This window comes from Ornithorhynchus anatinus, chromosome X1 (assembly GCF_004115215.2).
Source record: "Ornithorhynchus anatinus isolate Pmale09 chromosome X1, mOrnAna1.pri.v4, whole genome shotgun sequence".
NCBI lineage: Eukaryota > Metazoa > Chordata > Mammalia > Monotremata > Ornithorhynchidae > Ornithorhynchus > Ornithorhynchus anatinus.
In genome coordinates, this window is record NC_041749.1 from 43009286 (window position 1) to 43028775 (window position 19490).

General features: G+C 45.7%; 1 protein-coding gene and 1 non-coding gene across 3 annotated transcripts in view; both read right to left on the reverse strand.

Moving 5' to 3' along the window:
• FSTL4 (follistatin like 4) overlaps nucleotides 1–19490 on the reverse strand; it is a 661388-nt gene that overhangs the window by 557820 nt on the left and 84078 nt on the right. The gene's annotated exons all lie outside the window — the stretch shown is intronic.
• On the reverse strand, nucleotides 10229–10284 carry MIR7422B (microRNA mir-7422b). Its single transcript, NR_127426.1, has one exon. It is a non-coding gene; the product is annotated as a microRNA mir-7422b (primary transcript).

The window sequence follows — 19490 nt, forward strand, 5'->3', positions numbered from 1 at the left end:
TTGCAGATGACACGACAGCATAAGGCAACAACTCATTCCTAAGCAGTGTGGCCTAGTAGAAGAAAGAGTGGCCTGGGAGACAGAGGTACTGAATTCCAAACCTAACTCTTCCACTTGCCTGAGGTCTGAACTTGGGTAAGTCACTTATCCCATCTGATGATCTTGTATCTACCCCAGTGCTTAACAAATGCCACTATTATAGCAATTACCTATTTTTCAATTACTTATTCATCTAATTCATCCTTATATATCCTGGCTACTACTTGTGCATCCCGTTTCTTTCTGCTGTTCCCACTGCTTGAAAATCATTTTGTCTTCTAGCCTCCCTCATTGGGATGTAAGTCTTTAAGGGACTCCCAGCCCCTTTGGCATCTGGCAAACTCTCCCAAGCACTTATCACTATGCTTTGCCCAGAGTAGGTGACCACCGAACATCATTTAAGGATTGACACTGCCACCATCCACATTTGACTGGGCAGTTCTCAAGAACTTAGCCATTTTCCCACTTCCTCAGTTGGGTTCGGGCCCGGCTCGGCCTAGCTCCTCAAGGAAACCACAGCATATCGATTCCCAGGACAAGGAGTACAGCGATGGTGATGGGAGCAAAGAGAGTTAAAGCACCTATCAGAGAGAGCCGCTTCTGCCTGTGTGCTGGCCTAGCCATTGTGGCGAGTAGCCCACCTGAGAAGCAGCGTGGCCTAGCGGCAAGAGCACAGGCTTGGAAGTCAGAGGACCTGAGTTCTAATCCCAGGCCCACCACCTGTCTGCTGTGTGACCAGAGGCAAATCAGTTAACGTCTCTGTGCCTTGGTTACCTCATCTGCAAAATGGGGATTAAGACTGAGAGCACCATGTGGGTCAGGGACCATATCCAACCTGATTACCGTCTATCCACCCCAGCACTTAAAGCAGTGTTTGGCACATAGTAAGTGGTTAACAAAATATCATAACAATAACAACCACCTGAGCGGCCCGGCTAAGAGGCAAAGGGCCCCAGGCCCTCACCGTAGCAACCCATCAGCCTCAGAAGGCCAGGTGACTAATGTGAGCCAGCTGGGACCTCATCAGCACTAGCATACCATGTCTCAACAAAACCGGGCCAACATACTCCAGAGGGGCAGTGGACAGGGACAGGTGGTCTGTGCCGTCTGCTGGCAGACTCCATCTGGCAGTGAAGCCTTGCTTGTGTGAACCACAGACTCCTCCCTTCCCGTTTCGGGGCAGGGTCCGCTGGAGGTGCAGGCTGAGGGGATGGAGATTTGAAGAATCTCAAAAATGCCGGTCCGTGAATGGGTGGGCCTGCCTGAAGTTAGCTCCAGTTTGGAACTAGATTAGCCTGCCTAAAGTTAGCTCCAGTTTGGAGCTAGATGGTGAGGTTCCTCTCCTGGTGTCTAACAGCATCCAACAGATTTGTGAAGAGAGATTGATTTGGTGTGGGGTGGGAGAATTGTAACCCTCCCAACATCCTCCCAATCACAAAGAAGAGCATCTGGTCATCCCATCAAATATAGTACCAAGGCGGACTTTAGATTGGAAGTTCCAACAGTTGAAGAATAATAATACCTGTAGCATTTATTAAATCCTATGTGTCGAGCACTACACTGAGCTCTGGGGTAGATCCGAGATAAATCAGGGTGGACTCAGTCCCTGTCCCACCTGGAACTACCAATTAGATTATACAACCCATGTGGAGCAGGGACTGTGTCTGATTTGATAATCCTGTATCCACTCCTACCCTCATCTGAGTGCTTAGGCACAATAAATACTTTAATGCCATTATTATTTTTATAAACCGTTTTCAGAAAAACACGGTAGGATTCAAAAACACCTAGCACGAGCTGCAACCAAGTTTTCCCAGTTTTTGACTTTGAGCTTCCGATCAATTTCAGATGTCTTCTCACTGATTCCATGACAGCTCAGAGTGACCCAAGCCCCTGCTATACCTATCAATCTTATTTATTGAGTGCTATCTACGTGCAGAGCACTGTACTAAGCACTTGGTAGACCACAACAGAATTAGCAGACGCAGTCCCTGCCCATAACGAGCTTACCGTTTACAGGGGGAGAGACATCAATATGCCAATCTGAATGAAAAATGATTGCTTTCACAACACTGTCACTGATACGTCTTTTAATTAGTGTTGCTGACACATTCAACGTCACTTCACTTGATTTATAAATGGCAGTTCTTCCACTTTTTAAAACTTCTTCTAGCCTTCGCAGCAACACATGTTCTCAGAGAAGAGCATCCATTGCTCCCTAATAAAGCATATACTGCAAAACAGCCTCTAATGCACTTCTTGGTCCAAAACGCAGCCACGGCCAAAGAGACGAAAAAGACACTGGATGTCATCAGGAAGGGGATAGGAAACAGAACAGAAGGCAGAGCTCTGCCATTATAAAAACAGCGTGATCTGCCCCTGCAAACCCGAATACAACATGAAAAGCTGGCTGCTTCACTTCAAGGCCGCAGATGTCACCCGTGCACATTTGTACTCTTTCCTAATATGCCCTTGGCCTTATTAATAATAATTATTATGATGATTATTATAGTTGTTAAGCTCTTACTCTATGCCAGGAACTGTACTAAGCACTGGAGTGGATACAAGCAAATAGGGCTGGACACAGTCCCTGCCCCTCATGGGGCTCACAGTCTCCATTCCCAATTTACAGATGAGGTAACTGAGGCACAGAGAAGTGAAGTGACTGGCCCAAGGTGGCAGAGCCGGAATTAGAACCCATGATCTTCTGACTCCCGGACCTGTGCTCTATTCACCATAGTGTCTGCCTCTAACGAGCATCAATTGCCTGGGATTGATAGCTAATTTTAAATCACCTATAATCCGCTCATGCTGTGGAGGGATGTTCCCTAATTCTCCCATCATGCTCTATCTAAATCAGTTAATAGAAAAACATGTTATAGCACAACTGAATGCATCAAATAAAGACAAACTTTCCTATAGACACCAAAGATGGCAATTCTATTTCCAACCTGCCTGGGTCAAAGCTGATTAATCGCCGCCCTTCCATTTTGGCCAGGTCATCCTCAGTCTCCTTGGCAGCCTTATGCATCCATCTCTCCATTTGTTCTTCATTTATCTACTTGTTTACTTCTAATAAACATGCTCACCCTCCCAACTATTATACATGAGTCCATATACCTGCTTGTCTTCCCCATTAGGCTGAAACTGCTATAGGCAGGAACTAGGTCTTTTGCTTCTTCTAATGTTCATATATTTAATAGCATGTACTATTATCTCCTGGAAAATCATCTCATCTAAAAGGTTACTGTCAAAAGACTAATGTTGGTTCTCAGTCGTAACATTTTCCCTATCCCCTTTTGGGCTTTATTCCCCTTTAGACAACACAAGCGATTTCGGGGAAAGATAAAAAATGATCCTTTATTATGATTCTGTCTGCAAACACCTTCCTCCTCCTTGCAAATGGCAGAACATATTTTGGTACTCTGCCTAATTGGTGTCTGCTGAAACCAGAGAATCAAAAATTTGCCAAGCTTCTAGCTATGTTCAACACAGTGGTATTTTATTCTCACTTAGAGAAATTGACTCCAAACTACTGATGGAGATGAATGCTCTTGTGACTGAGCTATGAATACCCAGCTTATTTAAAAATAGCTCAATCACAAACACAGCAGAGTATTATTGACCAAGCTGAAAGCATCGCGGACACACATAGCTGTTAAATAACCACAACAGTCCCCAAAGGCAACAGGTTCTCAAAGCACTGAGGGTTTGCACATTTTTAAAAGCCATTTCCTTTCTTCAAATCTAGAAGATCTAGCTATTTTGTGAATTTCTGGAGACTAGTCGTGGAGTCGTGGCCAATATTTGGCACAAGCTGAACAAGGGCATTTGCTATCAGTCAAGCTAAAGAGCTCAAAGCTTGGGCAAGTCAGAAGGGGCCATGGGCAGAAGAGAAAGTAGTAGGTAGCGGCTCACTGCCCCCAAAACACGGGGCACGTAACCCTGTAGTCATCAGGACACAATAGAGGATAGATAAACCAAGGCGTTTGCAAAATATGGAAATTGTGAATATAAAAGTGGAGACATTCTGGAACGGAGGGAATCCAGAGAGACAAGACAGAGTTAACACAAGGTTCTCTTGGGTGATCAAGATTCTTCAATCAACACTTTTTAGGTTCCCTACTGATTGCTAAGCATTGTACTAACCACTTGGGAGAATACAGCTGTAGCAGGACACAGGTTTCCTGCCCTCAAGATGATGGAGATGAATACTTCCAGAATGAAATGCAACTAATTCATCTAATGAACAGTGGTATTTATTAAAGCGCTTACTATATGCAGAGCGCTGTACTAAGTGCTTGGGAGAGTACAAAGCAACAGAGTTAACACAGCCCCTGCCCATAAGGAGCTACCAATCCAAGGGGGTAGACAAGTATTATTATTAATAACAGCTATATACAGAAGTGCATTCATATGGAAGGCCCCCACCACCCTTTGTCACTGCTAATTAGAAAAGGGTTGGAATAAATTGTATTTGTTTAAAATTTAAAAAAATGTTTAGTATGGGCAGAGCACTGTACTAAGCACATTGGAAGCTAACAGGGCTGGAACTGAGGTTTTCCTCTTTGGGGTACTAAACCTTCCTCAGCCTAGGCAGGCAGAAGCAGAACAATCTCTCTAACTAGTAAGCAATCAATCAATCGGGTTTTTTGGAGCGCTTACTGTTTACAAGCACTGCATTTAGTGCCTGGGAGAGTATGATACAACAGAATCGGTAGGAGGGGCTTACATTCTACAAGTCTGAAAGGACTAGTTTCCAGAGCAAGTCTGTCAGCTTTAAGAAGGGTGATGTTAGAAAGAAGGCTAAAGGTCTCTGAGTTCCCTTGGGAGAGAAACATCGGCGCAGGAAAGGGAAAGCAGCATGGCATGGCAGCATAATTTAGGGGAAAGAGCATGGGACTGGGAGTCAGAAGACCTAGGTTCTCATCCTGAGAAACTGCGTGACTTAGTGGAAAGAGCACGGGCTCGGGAGTCAGAGGACTTGTGTTCTAATCCCGGCTCTGCCTCTTGTCTGCTGTGTGAACTTGGGTAAGCCGCTTAACTTCTCTGTGCCTGCTACCTCATCTGTAAAATGGGGATTAAGTCTGTGAGTCCCTCATGGGACAGCCTGTTTACCCTGTATCTACCCCAGCACTTAGAAGAATGCTTAGCACAAAGTAAGCGCTTAACAAATACCATAATTATCATCATCATCCCAGGTCTGCCACTTACTTGTCTGCTATGCAAGTCCATGCCTCGTTTCCTTACCTAGCCTCATTTCCTTACCTATAAAATGGGGATTAAGGTTGAGCAGGGACTCTATACAGCCTGATTTTCTTATGTCTGTCCCAGCGCTTAGTAGAGTGTCTGGCACATAGTAAATGCTTAACAAGTACCATCAAAACAAAAAAGATAGGGGAAATCAGCAAGAAGAGTATCCATTTCTGTTTGGTAAATCTCAGCTCACCGAGACCCAACACTGGGGTAAAGAAAAGTCATCAGATCTCTTGAGCTTGTCTCACCACCCAGTGATTGAGATGGAAATTCATTTCCAGGTTGAAGTTCTTCTGAATGCCACGTGTAAGGCTTAAGTAATCCGTGATTCTATGCTCCTTTACCATCAGAAAACTAAACGTAGGTGAGGGCTACCGTTTGAAGAACAGGTCAGTTTGGGAAGTAAAACGAGGGAAGGGAATGATCTGTATATATTATGTGTACGCAGTTACCACGCTGCACCCAGCCTTATATCATCACCAGAGTTATTAACTGAGCACTTACTGTGTGTACTGTACTAAGCGCTTGAGAGAGTGCAGTACAGAGTTGGTAGACACATTCCCTCCCTGCAGTGAGTTTACAGCCTACAGGGGAAGACAGACATGAATATAATAAAGGCATTTATTTATGTATACATATATCCTACAGCCTTCTCCCACCAACCTGATCTTTGCCCAGGTAATATACTGTCTCTTGCCAAAGGTACAGGTAGATAGGTCTCTCGGAGTCATCCGGATGGAGAGCCGAATTCAATTGTATTTATAGAGCGCATACTGGGTGCAGAGCACTGTACTAAATGCTCGGGAAAGTACGACGCAGCAATCAAGAGAGACAAGCCCTGCCCACAAGGAGTCTAGAGGAATGAGAGGGCCAGCTGACAAATGGAATCCAAGTGGGTCAGGTTCACCAGCTTCTGCCTGGCTTTCCCTGTCCGGGCCTCTCACTCAGAGTTGCCCTCTTGGCTAGAACAAGCTTAGGGGTCCCCAGAGGCCACAGTCTCATGAGAATCCACAGTCAGTCACTAAACACCCTGGGAGAGTGCAATACAACAGACATTCCCTGCCCACAATGAGCTCACAGTCTAGAGGGGGAGACAGACATTCATAAAATAAATAAAATATAGGTATATACATATGTGCTGTGGGAACGGGAGGGAGGATGAATGAAGGAAGCAAGTCAGGATGATGCAGAAGGGAATGAGAGAAGAGTAGAGGAGGGCTTAGTCAGGGAAGGCTTCTTGGAGGAGATGCGCCTTCAACAAGGCTTTGAAGTGGGATAGAGCAATCATCTGTCTGATATGAGGAGGGAGGGTGTTCTAGGCCAGAGGTAAAATGTGGGCAAGAGGTCGGCGGTGAGATAGACGAGACGGAGGTACAGGGAGAAGGTTAAGCACTAGAGGAGCGAGGTGTGTGGGCTGCGTTGTAGTAGAGGGTTGCAAAGTGATTGAGTGCTTTAAAGCTTGCGATGGCCTACACGGGCACCACCCTCCTATCGAAGAGATCAGCCTGGGGTCTTAAACTCTCTTTTGAGAGGGAGAGCAGGATGAACCAATGGAGGGAAGAGACGGCCCCGCCTAAGCCGCAATTCTGCAGGATGGGCCGGCTCCAACTTTGGCAGAGACTGGCCTAGCACGAGCTCCAGTGCCACGCAAGCTCTCCCCGGAGAGGGAATCGGGCCTTCTTCCGAACCAAAGGTCGTAACCAAACTGGAAGGGGGTTGAAGAGAATCGATCGATCAAAGCAGCGTGGCTTAGTGGAAAGAGCCTGGGCTTGGGAGTCAGAGGTCACGGGTTCTAATCCCGGATCCTCCACTTGTCTGCTGTGTGACCTTGGGCAAGTCATTTAACTTCTCTGTGCCTCAGTTACCTCATCTGCAAAAATGGAAATTAAAAATGTGAGCCCCAAGTGGGACAATCTGATTATCCTGTTTCTACCCCAGCGCTTAGAACAGTGCTCTGCACATAGTAAGCGCTTAACAAATACCATAATTATCATTATTATCATCATTGAGAACTTAATGCTTGCAAACCACTGTATAAAAGCAAAGGTTCCCGGGTTCTCTTTCCTACTCCCACTTCACCTTTAAAAATAAATATACCCAATGCTCCTAGAACACGAGGGTTACACTCTCGCAAAAATGAGACTGGTGTTATAACACATACTCTTCATGTCTAACACTATGAGCATGCACGCAGCTGATTCTTTGGACACTACATGCATGCACACAATCACTGATTCTTCCGACACCGCTTGCCTGCACGCATTCTTCCATGCATGCATGCACACAACCACTTCTCCTGAGCCTTAATAATAATCATAATGATTCTGGTTTTTGCTGAGTGCTTATTGTGTGGTAGATACCGTACTAAATGCTGGGGTGGATGCAAGCAAATCAGGTTGGACACAGTCTTTGTCCCACACGGGGCTCACAGTATTAATCCCCATTTTACAGATGAGGAAACCGAGGCACAGAGAAGTGAAGTGACTTGCCCAAGGTCACACGGCTAAGTGGCGGACCCGGGATCAGAATCCACCACCTTTTGACTTCCGAGCCCAACCTCTAGCATGTTATATCCAGATGGGCACAGGTTGAACATTCCCAAATTCTGCTACCTCACAGGTGATTTAATAATAATGATGATGACGATATTTGTTAAGCTCTTACTCTGTGCCAAGCACTGTTCTAAGCACTGGGTAGATACAGGGTAATGAGGTGGTCCCCCATGGGGTTCACAGTCTTAATCCCCATTTTACAGGTGAGGTAACTGAGGCATAGAGAAGTTAAGTGATTTGCCCAAAGTCACACAGCTGATAAGTGGTGGAGTCGGCATTAGAACGCTTAGGAGAGTACAGTCTGACAATAAGTGACTTGTCCAAGGCAAAACCGTCAGCAGACCCAGGGTAAGAACCCAGGTCTCCTAACTCCCAGTCCCAGGCTCTTCACACTAGGCCAGCCGGGATCTCTTTAAAGACAAATATTAAACACTCCAGTCCATCAATCAGTGGGACCTATTGAGCACTTACTGTGTGCAGAGCATTATACTACACACTGAGGAGAATACAACAGAGTTGGTAGACATTCCCTGCCCGTAGGATGCAGATGAAGCCCAAGACTTCCTTCTTCGTCAGCGTGGCTCAGTGGAAAGAGCACGGGCTTTGGAGTCAGGGCTCATGAGTTCGAATCCCAGCTCTGCCACTTGTCGGCTGTGTGACTGTGGGCAAGTCACTTAACTTCTCTGTGCCTCAGTTCCCTCATCTGTAAAATGGGGATTAAGTCTGTGAGCCCCACGTGGGACAACCTGATTCCCCTATGTCTACCCCAGCGCTTAGAACAGTGCTCGGCACATAGTAAGCGCTTAACAAATACTAACATTCGTCGACCGACGTGTAATCCAGGATCATATGGGGCTGTTCCTAGCTCATCTGACCAACTTGGAATTTCTTTGCATTGGACAGGATAAGGCATTTGGGCAAATGGAGAAGCACAGACAGCCCCGCTCTTTGCCTCGCTGTACACGTTAAACTATAAGCAGATGTGACATAGGCAAGGTGAGCTATTTTTCTCCTCTCACCCCAATGCGCCGGCTGGGTTTGGTTTCCCATCCTCTGTACGGGGCAGGCACCTGCTCACGTCCCAATCCCTCTGTTTCTGAGGATCTGCAGTTTCCTCAGTAATCAGACCCTCAATCACAGAGACGCCAACAAGAGTTGGATGTTCTGAAAGCAAACGAGAAGCCTCGAAATGACACTTGCAGGTTCACCGACTTGGTGGTGGGGAAGGTGAAATCTGCCGACAAATAGCTTTCTGCTAATGAAGCTTGAGGGGAGGCGAAGGAGAGAGAGGAGGGGAAAAGAGGCAGAGAGTTTCATGAAAAGGGTAATAAGGAAATAATGGGAACCAAATAGCCTACAGTTATGTAGGCACCAAGGAATGGAAGAAACAATAAGGAAGATAATATACCAAAGAAAGAATTAAGATGATTTTATTAAAACAATACTTACTAACCTGAAAGCATTTATTCTCGGAGCACTGGTTCAATAAGTAAGTACAGCATCCAAATTTCACAGATTTGAAAAGAGACACCAGAGGGAGTTAATGATTTGCTCAAAGCTACAGGGAACATCATAGTCAAGATTAAAAGTTAGCCATCCCTGAGGCTCCGTCTCGTACAGAGATCACCTCTTTTATTAAATGTTAAATCATATTCCTTTTATGGGAGGGGAGAGGGAAAGAAGAAGGAGGAGAGGAGCAGGGATGGGAGAGGGACCGTAGTCCTAAGTAATCTATATTATTTTTCTAGGAGCCCTGACTGGCTACGGAGAAGCAGACGGATCGCCTGGAAATGCACATCTTTATTCAGTGGGTGCTTTAAAAATCCATTTTTTTAATTTGCCCGATGGACAAAAGTGTATGAATCAGAGCTGTGCTGATCTATTGAGTACACTAAATGTATCTTCAGACCGTAATAAAAAATCCACAAGAAATTTCTCTGAAAAGTAATTACTTGACAATATATATGAAAAATCTTTTTAAACACTAAAAGCAACTGAACCATTTAAAAGACATAACTTATAAGAATGCACAATTAATTATTGAGTTGGAAACTTGTTTGCAAACTTGCAAATATGTTGCCTAGAATGAATATTTATAGTTCAAGCAAGAATCCCAGAAAATAGGTTAAACAATGGAAGATTTAACAGCTTGAACCATAAATACATTTCTAAGGCATAGGATCCGTAATTAGACACACACACACACACAAACACACGCAACACAACACACACACACATTTTCTGTCTCCTGAGAACAGTTTGGCAGGGATTACTTAGGCAGCCTTAAAGGCTGAATGCAGGCTACCTTGGCTTCTTTATTATAGCATCTTCTCCGATGGCTCCGGCAATCTGCTTTATATCAGAGTGAAGATCAAAGAAAAGATGGAAAGTTGCTTCAGAGGTGGCTGAATCAAAGCCACTCCAACAGCACTCCCCTTCTCTTCCAAGAAAAGCTTTAATGACTTCCCTTATCCTAGGGGCGGGCTGGTGGGGATTGGGAGATGAAGTGGGTGGTGGGGGTTGGGGTGGGGGAGGAGGGAGAGAGAGTGGCTCAGAATCACCTGTTCGGTCTGTCAATCAATTGGAAGCACTGACCAGGCGGACAGAGCTACCCGAGGAATTACAACTGGGCCTCAACTAGCTTACATTCTAATTGGGAAGATGGACAAAGACGATTCACCAATAGTTAGAGCAGGAGGAAGGAACGGGGAAAGCACAAGAAGGTATATGGATAAATCGGGATGAAACAGATTTGCACGTCAACAAAAATACAAAATATATAAGTATTTAAGTAGCGAGTGTCGTAATACAAGAATGTTAAACCTTCTTTGGGGCCCTGTGACTAGTGTCTGGAGCTGGCTCAGGGTCCTGCTACTAATTCACATCGGCACCTAATCCCTTCGAGGACATTTTCCATCTGAATATCCATCCCGGGGAAATCAGAAAGCACATTCGAGCAAACACGAGTCTTGTAGTGTAACAGACTCTTCCACTGCTACATCACGTAACTGTGTCACAGATTGAAACTGTGAGGTTAGAGCATCCATAAACTGGTTGTATTTAGAAATGGTCACACATGGAAAGAGCTCAGGCCTGGGAGTCAGAGGACCCGGGTTCTAAATCGGGCTCCGTCACTTACCTGATGTGTGACCTTGGGCAAGTCACTTCAGTTCTGTGTGTCAGTTCCTTCATCTACGAAATGGGGATTCAATTATTGTTCTCCCTCCTCAGACTGTGAGCTCTGTGTGGGACCTTCTCTTTTAGCTACCCCAGTGCTTAGTACAGTGCCTGGTGTAATTAATTCCACAATTATTATGAATAATAATTTGAAAACCATAGACGCCACGAAGGAGCAATGCAGCTGTTCTGCCCTTTTGCACGCATGATTACGTCAGCCAACGTCGAGCGTGGACAACCGTGTCTCTTACTCACCTGTGGGGCTGGCTCGGTCCATCCGCCTCGGACCGAGGATGCCTGGGGCCAAATCAGCGAGCAGAAGCAGGGTTCTCAAACCAGTGTTCTCTGGCCCAAATTAGCAAAGAGTTGGAAGCCGGTTGATAAAAGTGATAACGACCGGACATTTTAACCAGAGACAGAGGACGTGTGATTCGTCCCCAGTGGACCCAGCAGCCACCTGAATGCCGACTGCTGCCCAGACTCCAAGTCCCTGTCTCACCCTGCCCCTTCCAGGCCCGAAGACTACCCAGGTTGGCAGCAGAGCAGATGAGCAGGGCGGGATGGGGATGGGCCAAATCGGAAACGCGATCTGTCAGTCAGGCAGGCTACGATCATCAGGATCGCTGGCGGCGGTTTGGTGGCAGAGCCAGCGGAGCGGGCATCCAAGGCATTGGGCCAGCCCGGACAATGAGGTGCCCCCTAAGGTTGCTGCTTAAATATTAGGTTTGCCCTGAGCAGGTTCAGCCTAATGAGAAAAATGCTTCAAGAACAGAAACCCATTCCTCCTGCTTAACAATGTCAAAAAAGCACCATCACACAACGAGGACGGTAACTTGGGAATTGTGTACTGTTAGTGTCTAGATTGAGCTCTAGACCAAATGAATCAGCACCGATGAGGAAATACAGACTATTATTAGGCGGAAAATCTTCCCTACACCTGGTCCTTTTCTGCCGTCTCCTTGCTGGGGCTCGAAGACGGCAGTACTGCACCACGTCCTGTACCTGCTGGGTTCTGGAGAGCAGGAGAAGCCCTAACCGCAGAGTCGCACGCTTTATTGAGGCAGGCATGGGGGAGGGGAAGGGATGAAGGGGTGGGGGGGTGTCCCCCACGACTCCTTCTCTGTGGCGAGAGGAGAGGGGTTGGGGATATCCTGAGGCTTACTAGAGGGAGAAATCACTGGCTTCCTCGGTAGGTGAACTGGAAGGCGGAAGATTCCGTAGCCTAACGGCAGATGATCGGTAAGGCGATGGAGACACTATGACAACCGTAAGTCGGTCTCTATGGCCGCACTCAAGACCAGCTCCCTCTGCCCCCAGCTAGGGATGGTGACGGAGGCAGGTGGCACTGTGGTGAGGCAGGGAGTGGCAAAGCATCACCAACAACAGTAATTACTAAGCGCTTACTGAGCAGCTCCTCTCCCTGGGACACTGAACAGAGCAGATCATAGTGATGGCGGAGTCTCAAGAGAGTCTCTCAAAGAGAGTCAGCATAACCACTGCATCTTCAATTTGAACGACTCTACTGGTGCAATTCAATAGGCCAGATGAGAAATTAGACCTTCTTAGTTCTAGTGATCACTCCTAGCCCTCAACCACTGCCGGACAGGGATTCCCTAGCACTATAGATGCCAATTTCTCGCCACACACTTATGGAAAACACTTACTCTTCACTACTACTCCTGACGTGAATGGGAGAGGGTACAATACCATTTCCCCATTTTACTGATGAGAAGATTGAGGCTTGGAAAGAATAAAGAGTTCATCAGTGACTTCAGTGCCTCCCTTTGGGAAGCTTCAGAGACATTACACACACGGGTTCACCAAAAGGAGCCGCTGAGGTTGTGAACGGCAAGAGACACCCCAGGCAAATGTCTAGTGATGCTCAGCAAGTAGGACTTCGACTCCTATCCCAGAACACCAAGACCCAGACCACCGGGCCCCATCCCTGGGACTCTCTTGCTCCCAAAGGAGGTTTTGGGGTTTGTTAATATGGTTTCATCTCTACCCCTGCAGAACTGTGAGCTTATTGTGGGTGGGGATTGTCACTCTTTATTGCTGTAATGGACTTTCTCAAGCGCTTAGTACAGTGCTCTACACACAGTTAGTGCCTAGTAAATTTGACTGAATGGATGAATGAACTGTGACTGGAGTCTGAGCCTGGTGGCCAATCCAGCTGCGACTGAGGAGGTTCTGCTGACTGCCCATTGGGAGAATTAATGGGAGAGCCATTCCCACTTTTCTCAGGGGTTCATGGGAAGACAATTCCAATCAGAGAAGCAGTGAAAATGAGGGCAGAGCCTAAATTAGAATCCACTCAGATCATTAAATAATAATAGTAATGTTGGTATTCGTTAAGCCCTTACTATGTGCAGAGCACTGTTCTAAGCACTGGGGTAGAGACAGGGTCATCAGGTTGTCCCACGTGAGGCCCCCAGTCTTAATCCCCATTTTACGGATGAGGTAACTGAGGCCCAGAGAAGTGAAGTGACTTGCCCACAGTCACACAGCTGACAAGTGGCAGAGCCGGGATTCAAACCCATGACCTCTGACTCCCAAGCCCGTGCTCGTTCCACTGAGCCACGCTGCTTAAATCACACTGCTCCACCAGGATCGAGATATTGGAGGGATCAAGTCAGAACTAGACAACTCAGAGAACTCTACATGACGAAGAGGACAGCACGAAAGCAGCAGCCTGGCCTAGTGGACAGAGAACAGGTCTGGGAGTCAGCAGGACCTTGGTTCTAATCCCTGCTCTGCCACTTATCTGCTGTGTGACTTTGGGCAAGGTGCTTAACTTCTCTGTGCCTCAGTTACCTCACCTGTAAAATGGGGATTAAGACTATGATACTCATGTGAGACAGGGACTGTGTACAATCTGATTAACTTGAATCTACTCAAGCACTTAAATACTGCCTGGCACTTGGTAAGCGCTTAACAAGTACTGTAATTATTATTATTATGAATCATGATGAGCAGGGCAGAATGTCATTTAATGCATGGTTCTGTTTGCAGTAAGTGCTCAATAAATACTACTGAATGATGGGTCAAGGATGAAGGAACACCAGGGCTCTCTAGACACCACAGTTCAACTCTCCTGCTAATGACCTATTGCTCTCTCTGTCCCCTCACCCGAGAACTTCCTTTCCCTCACTCCTCAAATCCATCGCGGCTTTCCCGATATTCAGTGTCCTCCTTCATGACATATCAATCAATGGTATTTAGGTATCAGGTACATGGGTGCTGAGGGATTGGGGATGGGGTGAATATCAAATGTCCAAAGGTCACAGATCCATGTGCACAGATGAAGCAGAAGAGAGACTGAGCTGGAGAAAGAGGGCTTAATCAGGGAAGACCTCATGGAGATGTGACCTTAATTGTGGTTTGAACGAGGGGAGACTGGTGGTCTGGCATATAAGGAGGGGGAAAAGTTTCAGGCTATGGGGAGGACATGGGAAAGGGGCTGGTGGCGAGACAGATGAGACTGGGGCACACTGAGTAAGCTGGCACCAGGGGCAGAATGTGCAGGCTGAACAGTAGTAGGAGATTGGTGAGGTGAGGTGAGGTAGACAGGGTGAGCTGATTGAGTGCTTTAAAGCCTACAGTAAGGAGTTTGACGCGGAAGTGGATAGACAGCTATTGGAGCTATTGGAGACAGCTATTGTGAGCCTCATGTGGGACAACCTGATCACCCTGTATCGACCTCAGCGCTTAGAACAGTGCTCTGCACATAGTAAGGGCTTAACAAATACCAACATTATTATTATTAGGTTCTTGAGGAGTGGGGAGACATGGATTGAACGTTTCTGTCGACATGATTCGTGCAGCAGAGTGAAGTATGGATTAGAGTGGGGAGAGACGGGTAGCTGGGAGGTCAGCGAGGAGGCCAATGCCGTAGTCAAGGTGGGACAGGATAAGTGGTTGGATCAGCATGGTAGGAGTTTGGATGGAGAGGAAAGGGCAGATTTTAGCAGTGTTGTGAAGAGTTAAGGTAGAGTAGAACTAAGGTAAAGTAAGATAGATCTTAGGAGGTGAAGTTGGGAGACGTGAAGAGAGCCGGCTTGGGTGTGGAGGTGAATTGATCTGGTATTTAAGATGAGGAGGCCTGATGGAGACTCAAAGTGAATAGTAAGGATCTCTGGCTTGACAGAGGTCTGTGAGACATATTGAGCTCACAAAGAGTTACCTTATTCATACCCTGTTCAGAGGAAAACCATATCTCTACTGAAATGTCAATATGGAGTTTAGATATAAATCTTTCCTATTTTTAATTGTGCTCCATTTCAGAAGATTCACACTTTTTTTTCCCTCATTGACAAGACTAAAATACGTTTTCTGCTTCTTCCTCTCTGGAAGGGTGGCATTTTCACAGAATATGTAAGGCGACGTTGGTCATTTTCATCAGTTAACAAAGTTTTCTCTTCTTGCCGAGCACATTTCACAATGAATTATTGTGATCGTGAGTAATTCTGCAGAAGACTGAGGATAGATTTAGACTTTCAGAATGAATTAGCATCCCTGCTTCTGGATTTTAAAAAATCAGCTAAAAGTCAAACAACATATTAAATTTAACAATGCGCATTTGGGAGGAGTGTAGAAAAAGTAACTACTTCAAGGGCTCAGAAAACTGACCATGATGCCACTTCTATTTCCCCAAGACCAGCTGCCCATACTTTTGGATATATCAGAAAGTTCTGCAGAACTCTGTCTAGGATCATCTGTATTTTCTGGTTACTTTAATACCATGCCTGACACAGGCTAATAAACTGATTCTCTCTCTCTCTCTCTCTCTCTCTCTGGCTCTCTCTTTTTAAGCTGTCATCATTTTAAACCAAGAAATATGTCAAGTGATAATTAAATCTCGCCACAGAGAGGTTGTGTGAAAATGATTAACTTTACTTTTTTTTCCCACATTTGGAAGATTCTGATTCCAGAAAGTGTGTTGGATCATTACGTTGACAGCTGAGAAGTTGCCTCTCCATTATTTTCTATTTTTTAAACTTCAGTGAAGGACTGGATTTTAATCTGGAAAAACGCTGTGCCAAGTGGACAGAAGTGAAAATATACCTGAACATTTTTATAGATGTGCCATCCTTTAAAACCTAGATTGTTTATGTTTTTAAACTTAAATTTTTGAACATTAGACCCTATCAAATATTTTCCCTTGGCTGCAAGATTCCCATTACGTGTCTGGTTATGTAATGGCACATGGAGGTGATAAAAATTCAAATGGAAAAGCCAAACAGCTGGAGAGCTACAGTGTTGTGAATTTTTGCTTCTAGCAAAAAAAGTGAGAGAAATAATTGCTAAAACTGGTTAAAAAAAAAAAGTTTAAAATGCATCTTTACTCCCACAGCAAGTTTTCAGATGTAGAGCATTTTAAAAATCATAACTGATTCTTCTGATTTTCAGATGTGTGTTCATTATAGTCTCTATGGCCAGTTTCTCCTGAGTAACATTCATATATATATTTGCACAAGGCAAGTCATTATCAAGCTAGACTCTTTGACATTTCTTCTACTTGAAGAAACATTAACAAATTGAGTCAGAGGCCAGTCAAGTAATTTATTCAGGTCCTACCAGAACATTTAGCACTAAAGTCAGGATGAGTACCAACAGAAGTTGTAATAACAGTATTCACTGAAAGTTCACTGAAAAAGAGACACGCAAGACACATTCCCTGCCTACAAGGAGCTGCTACGCTAATAAGGGAAAGGGCTATTTGCAGTATTTACAAATAGTGGAATCAAAATATATGGTTGCATACACAACTGAAAATACAGGTGCACTCCAGGATCTGTATTCAGTATAATCCTTGAAAATTTAGGTGTATTGCGAACCACGGTACTATGGGAAACATTTTTCCAAAGATTTATAGGTAATTGCTATTTTCCTCTGACATGACAACCGATATGACAATTAAGCCCTATAGGTAATTAAATAATTTACTCTAGCTCACTCAATCAGTAGTGCTTGAGTGCTTACTGTCACTATCCTTCACTATCCCTAGTGACTTTCTCAGTAGCCCTGTACGTTAAACATGGCCCCTTCAACCATCTCCCCTGTCCCCCTCCAATCTATTCATCTACTCAGAACTAGGAATTAGATCTGCTCCCCCCAAAACTGTGTGCCGCCAATGCTGTTCCATAAGCAAGGGAAGCGGAAAATGTTACAGGAGAAGGAATTAGCATAAAGGCATCTCCCCCTTTGTGTCTGAAATAACTGATAGACCACCACTCTCTGTATTTTCAAAGCCCTCCTAAAATCACATCTCTTCCAGGAAGCCTCACTCAGTTCTGATCTCTCCATGCTATTTCCCCTCCTTTCTAAATCCCCTATACACTTGGGTCCCCTAGGCCCTTTGATATTCAGCCAACCCACGAAACTTTGTTTACATCTTTACAGTCTACCGTCTCCCCTACCTGTAATTTATATTACAGGGGTCTGCCTCCCCTTCTACACTGTAGGCTCCTTGAGGGCAAGGATGGCCAACTCTGTTGTACTCTCCCAAATGCACAGTACAGTGCTCTGCAAGGAGAAAGTGCTCAATAAATACCAATAAATACCATTAATTGATTAAATGACTCCTCGGGGTGGCCAACCTGGCATCTGGAAAGCTGGGCGGAAAGGGATGTCAGCTTAAAGATGGGGGTGGACGTCTATTGGACTGCATTCATAGGACCACTGATGTGTGGACATGAGGTGGGGCTGCCAGGACACCAGACCCACAGCTCAACTGGGCTGTTTCCCTCTGAGCCATCTGAGGCCAGATTACACCTTGAACAGCAAGATCCCTCAGTGGGTGGGACAGCAGGCCCCCGGATGAGGATAATCCAAGATCAGATACAAGGGCCTGGCTGGATCACCTGAGTGGGTACTGGACGGAACGCCAGGGTGGTAGTTTACGGTGAGCTCAGTGCTGGGGCCCACTCTGGGGACAGCCGGAGGGGGAGGATCCGGGAAGGACGAAGACCCCCCTCTGAACCTGGCTGGGCCAGGGGTGGGAAGCTGGTGGACTGGGGCTGGACCTCTTGGAGGCAGAGCTGCCTTTGGGCTGGCTGGTCCTTTGAGGGCAGACAACGCTGTCATGGGGGACAGGGCGCTGGGGAGGGACGCAGACTGCTGCGAGCGGGCAATGGCCTTGGCCTCCACCCGCACCGCTCCTCTCTCATTTTACACAAGAGACGCCAATACAGTGCCCATATAGAGACATTCAGTAAATGGTGATGATGTTCAGGGAGGTCGAGGGAACAAGTATGCAGAAATAACTGGCTTAGGTTCAGACAAAAAATTAAAAACCACCAAAAACAGCAGTCATCCATCACTCCTGGGAGGAACTAGTCTCTGGGTTCCTCACCACTACTTCCAGCAGGGCCATCCTTGAAACAGTCACAACCTTCCCTTTGAACTGAGAGAGTGAAAATTTTATTCCCATTTTGCAGATGAGTCAACTGAGGTACAGAGAGGCTAAGTGACTTGCCCAAGCTCAAAAAGCAGGCAACCTACCCTTTTCACTAAGCCACCCCATATGTGGACAGAGTAAACAAATATCAGCTAATAAAGTCCACCCATCAGAGTAAGATGATGTTTCTACCAAGTAATGTTATGCTGAGAGGAGAGAGAGAAGAGATGTATGTGGTCTTAGAGGTGAAAATCTGTGGGTGGGAGGAATCAGAACACATTTTCTAAAGCAATAACTGAGTCCAGGTTCTACAGAAGAAAACTGTTGGGCAGTCCAGGTATCTCAGTTCCTCATGATATCTTTTAAGCACTTACTATGTGGAAGTAAGCATGTGGATAAAGCATTTTAAGCATGTGGAAAGCATGGGGATAGATCCAAGATAATCAGCTCAGACTCAGCCCTTAGCCTACATGGGGCTCACAATCAAATGGGCGGAGAGAGCAAGTATCTTAATCCTCATTTTACAGATGAGGAAACTGAGGCCCAGAGGGGTTAAGAGATCTGCTCAATGTTACACAGGCGGCCAGTAGCCGAGCTTGGGCCCAGGGTCCAGATGTGCTGTTTCTGCTAGACCTCGTTGATTAACTCTTCTATTTGGACTCTCTCCAGCAATAGATTTCCTGGATCTGGTGATGTTCTAGCCTTTGTTGCAGAAGAACTAGGGTCTCTTCAAAGACATCCAGTTTTGCCAGAATGTGTGTTTTCAATATGTGTTTGGGCTAGAGCATGATTAGGGAATTAGGGCACATTCTTCTGACAATGTGAGCCTATTTTGGATGGGTGCGCTGCTTTAGCAAACAAATAATAAAAACAAATTCTGGCATTTGTTCTCCATTTGCTATAAGCAGACTGCTGGAGTTGATGCAAGGTTACTATCCATATGGATGTTCCTCATAACCCTTCCTTTAAACACTTTCCACCACTCCTTAACTTCAGTGATCTCCTGATCCACCCCACCCACTCAATCTCATCATCTCTAGTGCAATCTCCACCTTCACCAATTCTGA